At 49.6% G+C, this 13,603-nt stretch overlaps 2 long non-coding RNA genes across 2 annotated transcripts; both read left to right on the top strand.

The window, feature by feature from the left end:
* Positions 1–1,677: 1,677 nt before the first annotated feature.
* LOC144101560 (uncharacterized) lies at positions 1,678–6,553 on the top strand. Its single transcript, XR_013308014.1, has 3 exons — positions 1,678–1,820; positions 3,983–4,160; positions 6,528–6,553. It is a non-coding gene; the product is annotated as an uncharacterized LOC144101560 (long non-coding RNA).
* A 133-nt stretch (positions 6,554–6,686) lies between these two features.
* LOC144101979 (uncharacterized) lies at positions 6,687–9,466 on the top strand. Its single transcript, XR_013308128.1, has 2 exons — positions 6,687–6,844; positions 9,369–9,466. It is a non-coding gene; the product is annotated as an uncharacterized LOC144101979 (long non-coding RNA).
* Positions 9,467–13,603: the final 4,137 nt, after the last annotated feature.

Raw genomic sequence — 13,603 nt, 5'->3', positions numbered from 1 at the left:
TTCCTTCATGAACTCCGAGCATACTTGGTACGTCCGCTCTCGCCGAACGGTTTCTGTTTGGGGCCGCGAGATCAGCCAGTAAGGGATTCATCTTTGACCCATGCCTGGTCGTCTTCCTTCTCGACTGCCTGGCTTCACCACTGCGTGACAATATTTGAACACCTTAGACTGCTTAAATAGAAAATTTTAATATTGCTGCGCTATTTTTTACCTTTTGAGTGTAATAATTCACATGGTAGCCAACACACAGATTGCTTGGGTACCCAAAGTCTAAGGAAGCAGTTCTCAACGGACGGAGAGCTGTAATAACATTGCCAACTAAATTTTGAAAATTTGCTAATCAGAGCTATAATTTCAAACCAATAAAGTCAGAATGTTGCTGACAGGCTGATTAGTACTCATGTTTTCATGCAGGCTGTTAAAAATGCAACGCATTTGAAATGCTTAACTAGGCGCACTCTAACTACAGTGTGAAGAAACTGTGGTTAAACGCTGTGTGTGCGACTGTAGCTGTGGCCAAACGGTTTGAGATTACATCTCCTATGCGGTGGGGGGGGGGGGGGGGATGCGATGGTCTATGCCCAGTGCCTCCGGATATGGGCACCACCTGCTTCCAATGGGTAAAAGCCTGGCCTGGTGGTCTGCTTATGTGGGGAGGAGTGAAATAGGTCTCTGACCCCAGAGTGCACCCACAATATCTTGCGACATTGTGCACTTTGTCAAAGTTTTCCTTGCGCCATATTTTGCGAATCTTTGTACTGTTCATTCTTCAAAGCTGCCAACACGCAAATTTATCTTTTTGTTTGCTGAGCAAGACGCGAATAGATTTATTTCGATTGATCCAATACAGGTGGAGCTGATTATAGATTGTTCCAGAATGTCACAGTAACTTTCCACGCCCCGTCTCGAAAGTTCGCTATCAGCTTTAAATTAAGTACGGCCTTCAACGGCGGGCATTTTGTTCGATGACCGCCGAGCACGCTTGTTGCTTTCGCCGCCGCCGAGTGATTCACTCCATTGTGGGCTGTTACGACTGTGGTAGCGGCATACCACCGACGACAACCGGTTGTCGTGGGGAGCTGGCTAACGTGAACCCGGGCTCCATTCTGTAGCGTTTCCAAGCCTTCGGGCTGAGGATAGATGGAACTTGATCTTTGGGAAAACGAAAACAAGTGGGTTTAATGGCACTTTGACAAAACTTTTTACATGTGAAGGAAAAAGCAAACAGTCAAAAATTTAAAGTTCATGCGTTGAACGACTGGATGAGCCTTGTCACCAGGGCCCAGAGCGACCTTTCTCACTCAGCACGCTCCGTAAATCACCTAAGGTTCTGCCCCTTCATCAGCCAGTGGCCAATCCAACACGAGGCACATTTGCTGGCTGGTTCATCATTTCAAAGCCCCCAGAGCCCACACACAATTATTTTGCGCTTCCTGAATTCTGAACGGCACAACGGTTTAGTGTGATGCCCCAACTCAGAACTCGTATAGTTAGGGTTATTAACCCGTGGGCTCCGGATAGCTTGGGAACACGCACGTGGTCAGAACTTCCTGGAGCTTTGTTCGCGATGCTAAACTCACTCCCCTTATGGCGCCGCACTGACTTGTACGCAATCAGCTTTCAGCTAAGGCAATAACTTCGCCCCCATTTTGTGCATACCCATGAATTTCAGCTGCCCAGAGGTGCAGCGAGGAACCGGAGCAGTACAGTCCCTGCCATTCCGTCGTTTGCATCTCAGGCCCCACGTGAGCGTCCTGGCAATGGGAGACCGTGTCCTGCAGTGGAACCAGCCTCGCAAGAAGTGTGGTGCTTCGTGGAAGGTGACTATCTGCGTTTCTTTTTTCGAGTGAAAAGCTTCACAGCGCCAGCTTTTCAAGCCATCAAAGCAAGCTGCAACATGTCCATCAAAAACACCTGTGTTCCCTGCGCCGCCGCGGGCCTCAACTGCGGCGAGAACTCTGCGGTCGGACACAGTTAATTACTTGACGTGCTGTCCTTTTATTCTTCCCCCGTCGTCTGTCCATTGTCGGTCGCTTTCCCAGGCGTCCTTCTTGCTGGGAACCAGGTAAAGGGGAATGTCATTCCAACGTAGCCAAGCGCGGGAAAATTCTGCCGCTAGGCCGCCAGCTGGGTCGTGACAGGACGCAGTGCAGCCCCGGTAAAGTTTGCTTTTAGAATCGCTTTTGGCCGTCTTCCTCACTGCCTGGACTCCCGCCACCAATACGTGACAGCACAAAATAATCTTATTCACCAACGTTATGCGTTCAGGTGCTGGAAAAGTCTGAGCTGCAGCGATGTCGCTTGGAGCCCCAGCCGATCAGAGAGATTGAAATCCATGCTCAGATAGGGCAAATTTGCTCGGTTTTTGACTCCCATTGGCCCGAATGGGCTATCAGTGTATGTATCAGTGTATGTACTTTCTAATACTCTGAGTCGTGCTACACTCTAGCTTGAAGATTATCCTGCCCCTTGTGTAATTTAAGGCCATTAGCTGTTAAGGCGAAGGTTTGGTTAATGGGTTTATGGGGGTTTAACATCCCAAAGCGACTCGGGCTATGAGGGATGCCGTAGTGAAGGGCTCCGGAAATTTCGACCATCTGGGGTTCTTTAACGTGCACTGACATCGCACAGTACACAGGCCTTCAGAATTTCGCCTTCATAGAATTTCAACTGCCGCTGCTGGGATCGAGCCCGCATCTTTCGGGTCAGCAGCCGATCGCCACAACCACTGAGCCACCGCGGCACCTATTAAGGTGAAGATTCCAGGTCTACATGTATATATTCAGGGCTGCCAACATCCAAAGTTCGGTGGATACCTCAACCGCGCCATGAGGGAAAGGAAGAAGTAGGGAATTGAAAGAAGGTAGAGAGAGCTAGAGACGTACTGCAATTGGAGAGCTTCCGATAAATTTCAACTTCGTGGCGTTTTTTAAAGGGCAACCTGCTTTTTCTTTTACATTTTTCAGTCGATAACATTGCATTCTTTAGAGTTCCTTTTATCCGGCAAAAACGGCTTTTGAAAATACAGAGCAGAAGAACTTTGATACTGCAAAAACCAGGAAATCTAAATTCGGTCTATGCCAAACAGCTGTCATGATAGACGTACCTGTGACGTCACGAATACTGTCGCAAGTTGTTTGTGTGCGCGTTTATTGGCTAAACTGGTGATTGTAAGTGACAGCTGGGGTTATTATTTGTCTGAAACGAATAAAAAGAAGCTGGAAATCGTACTTCATGAAGCGCAGAGCTAATATCGACCGGGACACAGACGCGCACTGTGCAGCATTTCATCTCGCTGCTTTAGGCGAATGTACGCAGAGGATGGGTGCTCGTGTCTCGACCTATGCCTTGACTGGTGGCGTCGCAACACGCATCCGGGGCCACCTCACTGTTGCTTCCTTTGGTCGTAAGATATGCTCACTTCACTTCCGGGGAGCACTGACGTTTCGCTCCCAGCCCCGGAGTCGCCATGTGCGGTTCACGCTCGCTTCATTCGCATGGAGGAATGACGTCGCAGAAGATGCTCGGGGGAATGACGACGCTTGTAAGCGAGCGGCCAGGCTCGCGAAGAGCATATCGGAGAAAGGGCCGCTGCGCCCCTTGGTGTGCTTTATTTACGAGCATGAGACAGACAATTACTTGAATCTCTCAGAATTTGCGACGAATGGTTCAGCTTCACTTTAAGAAACCAGTACAGCCGCTTTTACCAATCAGATAACCATCGCTTGGTTACTTCTACCCGCTTAAAATCTAAGTAATAGACAAGAGTAACAGTGACACCTGCTGGGAGAGGGAAGTCAATAAAGTATTCAAAGTAACAGACTCAAAATAACACAGCGCATTTTGAAGCGCACTCTAAGGGTGTGCTCTACATTTCGGCAAATGGGTGTAAAGAGGGGAATGTGGCCATGGCAGTTTAGGGAATACTCTAACATGTACTGTCAATTACTGTGGTTGACCGCTATTCTGTGTGATATTGCAGGAGGCTGCTTCGGTCTCCCGTCAGGCTCATGCATTGCTCGATGCCGACGGCAATGGAGGGGACCTCGGGCAGCAGCACAGAGAGCTCCTGCCGTGCCTTCGTCACGTGGGTGTGAGCCGGGGCACCGTCCTACTTCCCAACAGCGCCGTGACCACATCGGGTTGCGTGCGCGGGAAAGGTGGGTGTCCCAGTTGAGGAGGAACAGGAGGTCTGATACCAGAGTTGCGCCTGTGATTTGCCCATCCCCTTCCGTGGCAACGTAGTCATTTTAACAGGCAAAAAAAATTACAATCGCTTAACCACAGGATATGGCCAGTGATAATATAAAAACAATTTTAGTTTATTTGAGCTTAACGTCCCAGAGCGACTCAGGCTATAAGGGACGCGTAGTAAAGGCCATCGGAAATTTTGACCTCAAGTGGTTCTTCAACGTGCACCGACATCGCACGGTACCCGGGCCTCTAGAATTTCGCTTCCAACGAAATGCGACCACCACAGCCAGAAGCCAACCCGTGTCTTTCGGGTTCTAGACTATGGGGTTTAACATCGCAAAGCGACACACTACCGACAGTGAGGGACGCCCTAGTCGAGGGCTCCGGATTAATTTTCGTCACCTGGGAATCATTAACATTGCATTGACTGCGTACAGAACACGGGCCGTTTTGTATTTGGCCTTCATCGCAATGCGGCTGCGGCTGACAGGATTGGATCCTACGGCCTTGGCATCAGCAGCCGACGGCCAAAGGCACTGAGTCACTGCGGCGGGTACAGTAATATGCGTTAGCTGGTTCGTGAAGTGATTAACGCAGCGACGTCACGTGTGACGGTTATGCTCATGTTATGGGGAACTTATCGAGTCCCTTATAGCCTGACAGAAATTGGCTGGTAATGCATTGGGGCCCCGTACTGCACAGCGCATTTGCGGGCAGCGTCCCGAGAACGTTTGTCGTCTACTCGATCTGTCTGTGCATACGCGCAGCGTTCCGAACATGAGTCTGGGCTGCATCCATTGCCTTCCTGCAACGCGACTAGTGTGTCTTGTAGCCACTGGCAGTTTTTATCATCATTGAAGCGATCGCAAGTGGGGGGCGCAAGCACACCGCTGCTAACACTTACAAAAATTGTCTAAAGACAGTCTGCAGACTTCTTATGGACTCTGTTGCCTTCCTATAGCTATTCATTTTTGTTTATACATAGTCTATTGACAAAAATCTACTTAAAGTGTATGCCCATAAACCTGTACTATATATAAGCTGTCTATAGAGTTTGTATTGCCTATAAAATGTTGTCGTTGGATTGTCTATGGAGAATCTATAGACTTTATAGACAGAAATTTATGAACAGTCTATAGAGTGCCTAAAAAAGTTTTTGCAACGGAACCGTGGCTGCACCGAATCATGCTACCAGAAATCAGCAAGAGCCTCCTTTCACGAGCCCCTCTTTGCGCACGCGCACGTGCTTTCACCTCACCACCTTTGCCTGCTCCCCTTCTCCGACTTCCACCTTCGGTTTCCCTTTATACCTTCCATTTGCCATACGGAACCGGGGACTGTGAGAAAACATCGGGGAAATGCAGGGTATAACTGCAGAAGTGCATTAGAACTCAATGCGCAAGCGTTTGCTGACAGCCTGCTTGAAGCATCTGTGCAATTTTTTGGTGCATAATGGCTTGTAATGTTTTTCTTCTTTTAACTGGGATGGTGATATGATGCATTTATTTTGTATAAGAAAATATAATTTAAAACAAAACATGCTTCCTGAAGGCTTTGGTTTGTAACATAGTGCACAAGTGATGCTTATTTTCTTTACTATGATAGCATATCGATTAGTGTAATAAAGTATGTCATGTACAGGGAACATACTACTTTTGTGTACTTTCCTGTAATTGTGTCTAAGGCAATGTACTAGGAACTGTGGCAAAATTACATTCACATTGTACCCTGCAGTGCCTGGGCTAAATAAGATTAGCGTGCAGAATGTTCTGTCTATGCTTGAAGCCTCTGTGCATTTTTTGGAGCATAATGGCTTTCACTTGCACAGTTTAATCAATATGTTCCAATGGTTTTTTGACGGGAATGGTGGTATTATGCATTTATATTGAATAAGAAAATATAATTTAAAACAAAACATGCTTCCTGAATGAAGGCTTGGTTTTGTAACAGTGCACAACTGATGCTCATTTCCTTTACTATGATAGCTTATGGATAAGTGTAGCAAAATATGTCAAGTACAGGGAACATACATACCACTTTTCTGTATTTTCCTGTAATTGTGTCTAAGGCTATTTACTAGGAACTGCGGTAAAATTAGATTCACATTGTACCCTGCAGTGCCGTAATCACTTGGGCTAAATAAGTTTAGCGTGCAGAATGTGTTGTTATCGGCCAAGTAAGTGTAATTGTAATTTGATTATTTCATCAACTAGCACATCATAGTCTGTACCTGTTCGCTTTAGCAGGTAGCTATAGCTAACAGGGCAGTCTATCTGTATATACACTGCACATATGCATAAACACACCACCCATAGTACTATTATATCGTGTAGGACGACTCCAGCTTTACGGCGGATGACGTGCAGAATCTGAGCTACTACCTCTGCCACACATACGCCCGGTGTGCAAGAAGCGCGAGTGCCCCAGCGACCGTGTACTACGCTCATCTGGCCGCATTGCACGCAAAGCACCACATTGCCAGCAAGGTGGACATGTCCAGCTCTGTCAGCGAGTCGTCCGGGGGCAGCAGGGACGCAGTGTTGTCTACCGTCCAGTATGTGGAGGCCATCAAGGTGTGGGAGGCGCTGCAGGCCACCATATACTTTGTCTGGAGGAGGAGCTTCTCCACTGTTGCTGCATTCCAGTTCCGGTGAGTTTGGAGGCATATTCACTCATTTCATTCATTCATTTATTCATTCATTCATTCATTCAAGCATATAATTTGTCAATCGTAAGTGATAATTGAGTCCTTCTCATAGGCTAAATAAATGTTCTGTCTATGCTTGACGCATCTTTTAGGTAATTGGTTAGATGATGATTTGTGAGATAATGATAAAATTGGTTAAATAATGATAAACGTCGCCAACGGGGGCCCCGCAAGGGCACAAAGGCGAAGACGAAAGTCTAAATCTGTGCATGTGTGCCGGAAAACGGCCGTGGCACGTAATGAGTGTCACGGTCCGGGATGGAAGCAGTCCGGGATGGAAAGGACATCGTGCACCCAGGAAAAATTCCTGTTCCCTGGTTGTTCTCACGCCACCAGACCGCCCACGTAGCCCTGACAATAGAGCGGAAAGAAGCCCAGACGGTTACCTTCGAGTGGAGCACCCGCCGAACGCGAGAGAACGGCTAGCCCGAGTGGCCACGATATCCGCCAGCTCATTGCCGAGAATGCCGGCGTGACAAGAGACATGGAAAAGTGCGAGGGGTCTGCGCGACGCCACTGATGTAAGTGTGGCCTTTATGTGATTCACAGCCGAATCGCGCAGTTGTATGCAGCAGGTGCTGAAAGGAGCGAAGAAAATCGGTATATAAATGCACCGGCGCCGTTCCCCTTCGGGAACGGACGTACTCCACCGCCTCCGTAAAAGCCACCACCTGCGGGGGCTACGGACCCGATGCACCGTCGACCCGAAAACGGCCAGCCGCCCGGAGGACTCCGCGCGATCCGGACGCCACAAAAGTGGCGCCCGCAGCTACAGAGGTGTATGCACCATCAATGTACACGTAATGCACCGGCGACAACGCCGCAGCCATCGCCCCATCCACGTCCAACCGACGGTGCGAGAAAGCCACGACCTTCGAGGGATGCCGCGCAGCAACATCAAACGGCTGTTGGACCTCGACAGCTCGGATTAACCTTGTCCCAAAAGCGACGCCTCGGTGATGGGAAAAGAGGTGAAATTCCGCGTTTAATCTGTCGAGGTCTATCGCTTACGAAGGGGCGTGCTCAAGGATCTGCAACGCCCAGGTGCTCGTCGTAGAATAGGCCCCCGCCAACGCCAACAGCGGGGACCTCTGCACAGACGCGAGGCGAGTTCAAAGACCCGAATGAGGACACTCAGTCCACCAGACGGGCGAAGCGTATGCGAGGGTCGGGAGCGCATCCTGGCGGTAAAGCGCCCTCATGCGGGCAGGCGCCGGTGTGCCGTTAATCCGCAGAAAAGTCGCAAGGCGGGCGTAGAGCGTCTCGCCATGCTCCTTGAGTCTTTCCACGTGGGGAATGAACGAGAGAGTGTGGTCAAAGACGATGCCCAGCACCTTGGAGGCGGGCCTGAAAGGCAGGCGGGCACCGTCAATGCGAACTGCGGGCATGGTGCTCTCCATTCCCCCCCTGCGGGAGGGGGGGGGGGGAGCGCACACACTGTCTTATCCCGTGAGATGGTGATTCTCGCATCCCTCGCCCACGCTGCGACTCGACCGAGAGAATCTTCCGCCAAACACTCGAGCTCCTTTGTGTTGGATCCAGGCACAAGGACGGCCACGTCCGCATGCGACTGCCTGGTGGTGGCGGTGGAAAATGTATATACTGGTCAGGTTGTGGGGGACTTCGGTCTGGGAGTGGAGCCCTTAGTCCGGGGCCTCAACAGCCCTGGTGGCCACCACAGCCCTGGCGATGAGCTGATCAACCACGCCTGGCGACCGCAGGACATGCTCACGGCTACATTCGGAACGGAATGGGCCGGAAGGCCGAGGTGGTATGATTTAGAGTTATATGCTCCCCGCATAGCGGAACATTGGCGCTGTAGCGAGTAGGGTGAACGCGGTAGTTGCGCGCGAGGAGAGGTAACGGCCGGTTCATAAGGGTAATGAAGTGGATTCCAAGAGAAGGAAAGCGTAGCAGGGCGCGGCAAAAAGTTAGGTGGGCGGATGTACGATGGTTGTACAACAACATCGTAGATGTGCACAATATCATAGAACAATGTTGTCCGATGCAGCTATGTTGAAATTATTAAACAGGCACGCATGGACACCATTGGCCATAGCTACCTCGTGCCACATGTAGCTTATGCTTCGCGCTTCTCATTCACTGTCAGTGATATCACTCGCATTGATTCACGTAGTCATTATAACATCTAAAGTACAGCCTGTGGTTTTGTGATTGTTGTTCTGTCTTCACCACTCGCTGCCTTCTTTGAGCGTGGCTTTCTCTATTCCGTGGTTACGGTTCAATAGTAGGGATACAGAATAAAGGACACAATGCAGCTCCGTATGTCATGTTGTGTCCTTATTCAAAGTAACAGCACGCTTTCTGATGCGCCCTGCAACACTGGGGCCTGCAGTAATTTTGCTAGTAGACTGTAAACAGAGGACCCCGGCTGTGGCAGTTCAGGGAACATTATTGCATGTATTGTCATTACCGCGGCTGACCGCTACTCTGTGTCATATTGCAGGCGGCAGCTCCGGTTTCCCGTCAGGCTCATGCATTGCTTGATATCAGCGCCATTGGAGGGGGCCTCGAGCAGCAGCCCAGCCAGCTCCTAGCTGCAATGCCTTCGTCACGTCGGTGTGAGCCGCGACGCCGACGTACCTCCCAACCGCCCCGTCTTCTCCGCGGGTTGCGGGCGGAAGAGATGAGGGTGCCTCAGGTGAGGAAAAGGGTGGCCGTGATTGGCCGTGATTGGCTCTTGCTTTCGATGACATCACAGTTGAAGCAAAAAAACTAAAGGTGTGCTTAAGCCTTCTTTCACGCCGAAATGCGATAGCATGCATTTCGAGTTATGTTGTCTCTAATGACGGATATAACCAATCATAGATGGCATCTAAGTAATTATTTAAAATGGACAGCCAAGTAATCTTACTAAATTTGTAACTGACTAACACTTATTACTCAATGCTTGTTAATTGGTTTTTAATTCTTGTTCAATTTTCATTAATATTTTGGGCGCGCAATTCTTGCTTAACCAATTTCGTGAATTTCTCGGTACCTTTTGTACGGACCGACGGCAAAACATTTGCAGACAAGATTAGGTGAAAACGTAATCGTTACACGCATTCATGCACTAAAATTTCGAAGTGCTAAACCCTGCACCGTAATGTGCAGAACTCGGCGAAAGCTGTTGCCATCTTGGTGGCTGTCCCTTTAGAACGCCTACAGTAAAGCAGTAAAGTCTGAGACCTGGATATTTTGTGCCAAAACCTTTGCTACTACAGTGCGCAGTCACGTGACGGTCACGTGTGCGGATGTCGACTGTGTAGGAGTGCACATTAAGTATCCTCCGGGACGGGCTCCCTATAAGAGCTCTTGCAGCAAAACCCGCAACTAAAAATCTGGTGTGCGTACCTAAGGCTGATCTCCCTCTTAAAGACTCCGACATTTATCTTTTCGCATCGCGGAGGGAATTATGCTGTGTGTGTTCTCTTCGGGCAGTGAAGAACGTCGTAGTTCTAACGATGCCCAGAAATATCCGTGCACCGCCCTTTTTCTATTTCGGCTTCACTGAAATACCGCGAACAAGACCGTGATTTCTGCTCTCGATAACCGACTTATATACTGCTGATGGTCATCAGTACGACGAACATGAAATCGTGTGCATAGATTGGCTACTGACCCCGAGGTTGAGGGATATTGGTTGTCCTCCTTTGTCTTTGCGTCTATGCCACCAACTCACGTTTTCCTTTCGTTCGGGTGCCTGTCATTGTGAAACTTGTCTATCAGGGCAAGCGCAGCTACAGAGAGTGCCAAATCCTTCACTGCATGAGCTTTTTTATTGATAGCACGCACGCTCTTCTGTGCAGCCGTGGGATATAAACATTTAGACATACCCACTGTCGTGATGAGGCGCAGAGCTGCGGGAAAAGAATCTACGGATACGTAAGAGCTTTCCTCACAAATAGAACGGCTACAATAGGGCTCGGGGAAATCAGGTCCAAGAGCTTTCAAACGCCTAATAAGGGAACGCCGCAAGGGTCAGTGATTTCACCCATACTCATTAACATAGCAATGGTTAAGCTCGCTAGACAGCTAGAAACCATACAAAGCATAAGGCATGCAATGTATGCGGACGACATCACTGTGTGGGTCACTGAGGGCTCACTCAGCAAAAAGGAAGCGAAACTGCAGGCTGCTGCAACGTGCGTAGAAACTTACGTCAGAGACAGGGGCTTGGCTTGCTCAACGGAAAAATCAGAACTACTAAGGGTCTGGCGAGGTAAACTCAACCGATCGGCACCGGAGACAAAAGAACTAAAACTAATTGTTTATCTAGAAGGGCAACTCATACCAGAAAGAACAACCATCAGAATATCAGAGATGTGGATTCAATCCAACCAAAGGTGCACGCAGGCGCTCGGACTAATACAGAACTCGGCGACACAGGTCGCCCGCATGATAACCAGGGTCTCTAGGAAAACACACGGCATGCGGGAGAGCGACACGCTTAAGCTTGTGAAGAGCCTAGTGGTTAGCCGAATTACATACAGCATACCGTACTACAACTGCAACAAAGCAGAAATAAAGCTAGCGGACACGATACTTAGGAGAGCATTCAAAACAGCGCTGCACCTACCGCAATCCACCTCGACGGTGAAGCTAATGGCTCTAGGTCTGCATAACACCTTTGAGGAGCTAAGGGAGGCCCAACTCGTAGCTCAGCTCCAGAGGATAAAAAAGACCAAAACTGGGACCGAGCTGCTCAAAAGATGCGGCTACGAGGTTGCACTGTCAGAGATAAAAAGATCAAAACGATTACCCGGTGAACTCCGGCAAACAATTAGAGCAGCACCAATTCCCAAAAATATGGATCCGAACCTGCACAAAGAGCAACGAGAGGCTCGGGCACACTATGTGCAACAAAACCTAGCCAACAAAGAAAACATTACGTACACTGATGCGGCTGCATACGGAAGAAGTAGACAACATAACAGAAATAGAGCGGTTGCAACGCCAATTAATCATGAGCTCAAAGAAATAGCCAGCGCAACTATCAGGGATGGCACGATTGAGGAGGTCGAAGAGGCTGCCATTGCCCTAGCGACGGCAGAGGGCTACCGTTCTCAAAGGTTCCTAATAATTCTAACAGACTTGCAAACAGCGTGCAGAAACTACATGAATAGCAAAATAGGGGGACAGCGCTCCACATCCTAAGGACAGCCAAATTACCGCCGAAGGAAACACAATTGCAACACATAATAATGTGGGTACCGGGACACAGAGGCATCGCAGGGAATGCCGAGGCGGATAGGAGAGCTCGAGAGCTTACAAACCTAGCCTCCTACCAAACCAGCCTCGAGAAGCCTGACGCGGAACCAGTGCCCTTAGCATACTCAGAAATTCTGAATTACCATAAGGGGGTCCAGGATTAGATATCCCCCACCACACAAAAATCTCCACCAGCAGGAAGCGGTCTATTGGAGGCAACTACAAACGGGAACTTTCCCGAATCTAAACATACTAAGCAAGATCCGCCCAGGACTATATAGCAGCAAATGCCCGTGGTGCGACGACAAAGCCACAATAATTCATATAACGTATTGTGAAAAGAGGACAAAAGCGGCTGCAATAAACAGAATCCCGAGAGCGGAGTATTGGGAGAGGATGCTTTCCAGCGAGGATCCGGCGGTCCAGGCAGGACTGGTCCGGAAAGCCTACCTGGCGGCAAGACTCAGTGGGGCCCTGGACTAGGGGCTCCAACCCTGCCACAAGAGCCACAGACCACATCAAAAGATGTGAAGAGTGTCTCTACACCGAGACCCACCCATATATTTCTATGATTAAAGTTATTACTACTACTTCCCCTTCTAAATTTCTTCTTTCACAGGTCTGGCCTGGCAGCTTCCCCACTGTGCCCTTCTTGTGCCGAACCTGAGACAATAGATCACTTCCTGCTGTTGTGCCGCCGCTTCTCTCATTTGAGGAAGCATCTTTTGCAAATTCCATTTCATCAACGGGGCTTGCCTGTGTCCTCCGCGGTTGTTGTTTCCATTGGCGCTTCTTTGCTAGGACGAAGCGACAGGAGTGTGCGCTCTGCTGTTCAAAATTTTTTTTCAAGAAACGCGGCAACTCGCATTATAATTTCTTTTTCCCGCTCTCAGTCAGTACGACATTGAAACATTACAGGCATTGTAGAATATTATGCACATTAAGCCATTGCCCCGTCTTCGATCTCTAAGTTAACAGGACCCCTGTCCTTCCCTCTTCCAAACTATCACACTGCATACTATTACCACTCCTTTTTCCGTCAAAACTTTCCTGTATCCAGTAATTAATCGCCTGTGTCTTCGCCACTCCCCCGTAGTGGGTATGTGCCAGCAACGTCTGAGGCCTTCCTTCCTCTCTTCCTGCAGGGCCAGTTCTCTGCCGTGAGCGTTTTAAAGCATCCTCAGTCCGAGGCTGCTGCGGTGGATGCCCACCGAGGACCAGGCGGATCCACCCAGGGGACTGAGCCGGCGCCGCCCTTGTCTGCACCTCCGCAAGGATCGTTCCCACAGGGCATCCAGGATGGTGTGTGCCCAACGGCGACGCAGCTGCTCCCTGCCACCACCAGCACCAATGGCGCAGCCTCCTGCTCCACCAGCAACGGCCACGGTGATGCCACAGCAAGTCTCCCCAGCACTCGCACCCGAGCTCCCTCCAAAAATACGCCGGCCGCAGACATCTCCTCGAGGAGGTTCACTCACCTCCGGGGGA

The sequence above is a fragment of the Amblyomma americanum genome, chromosome 8 (assembly GCF_052857255.1).
Source record: "Amblyomma americanum isolate KBUSLIRL-KWMA chromosome 8, ASM5285725v1, whole genome shotgun sequence".
NCBI lineage: Eukaryota > Metazoa > Arthropoda > Arachnida > Ixodida > Ixodidae > Amblyomma > Amblyomma americanum.
Note: the sequence above shows the minus strand (reverse complement) of the source record. Positions and strands in the feature narration are given on the sequence as shown.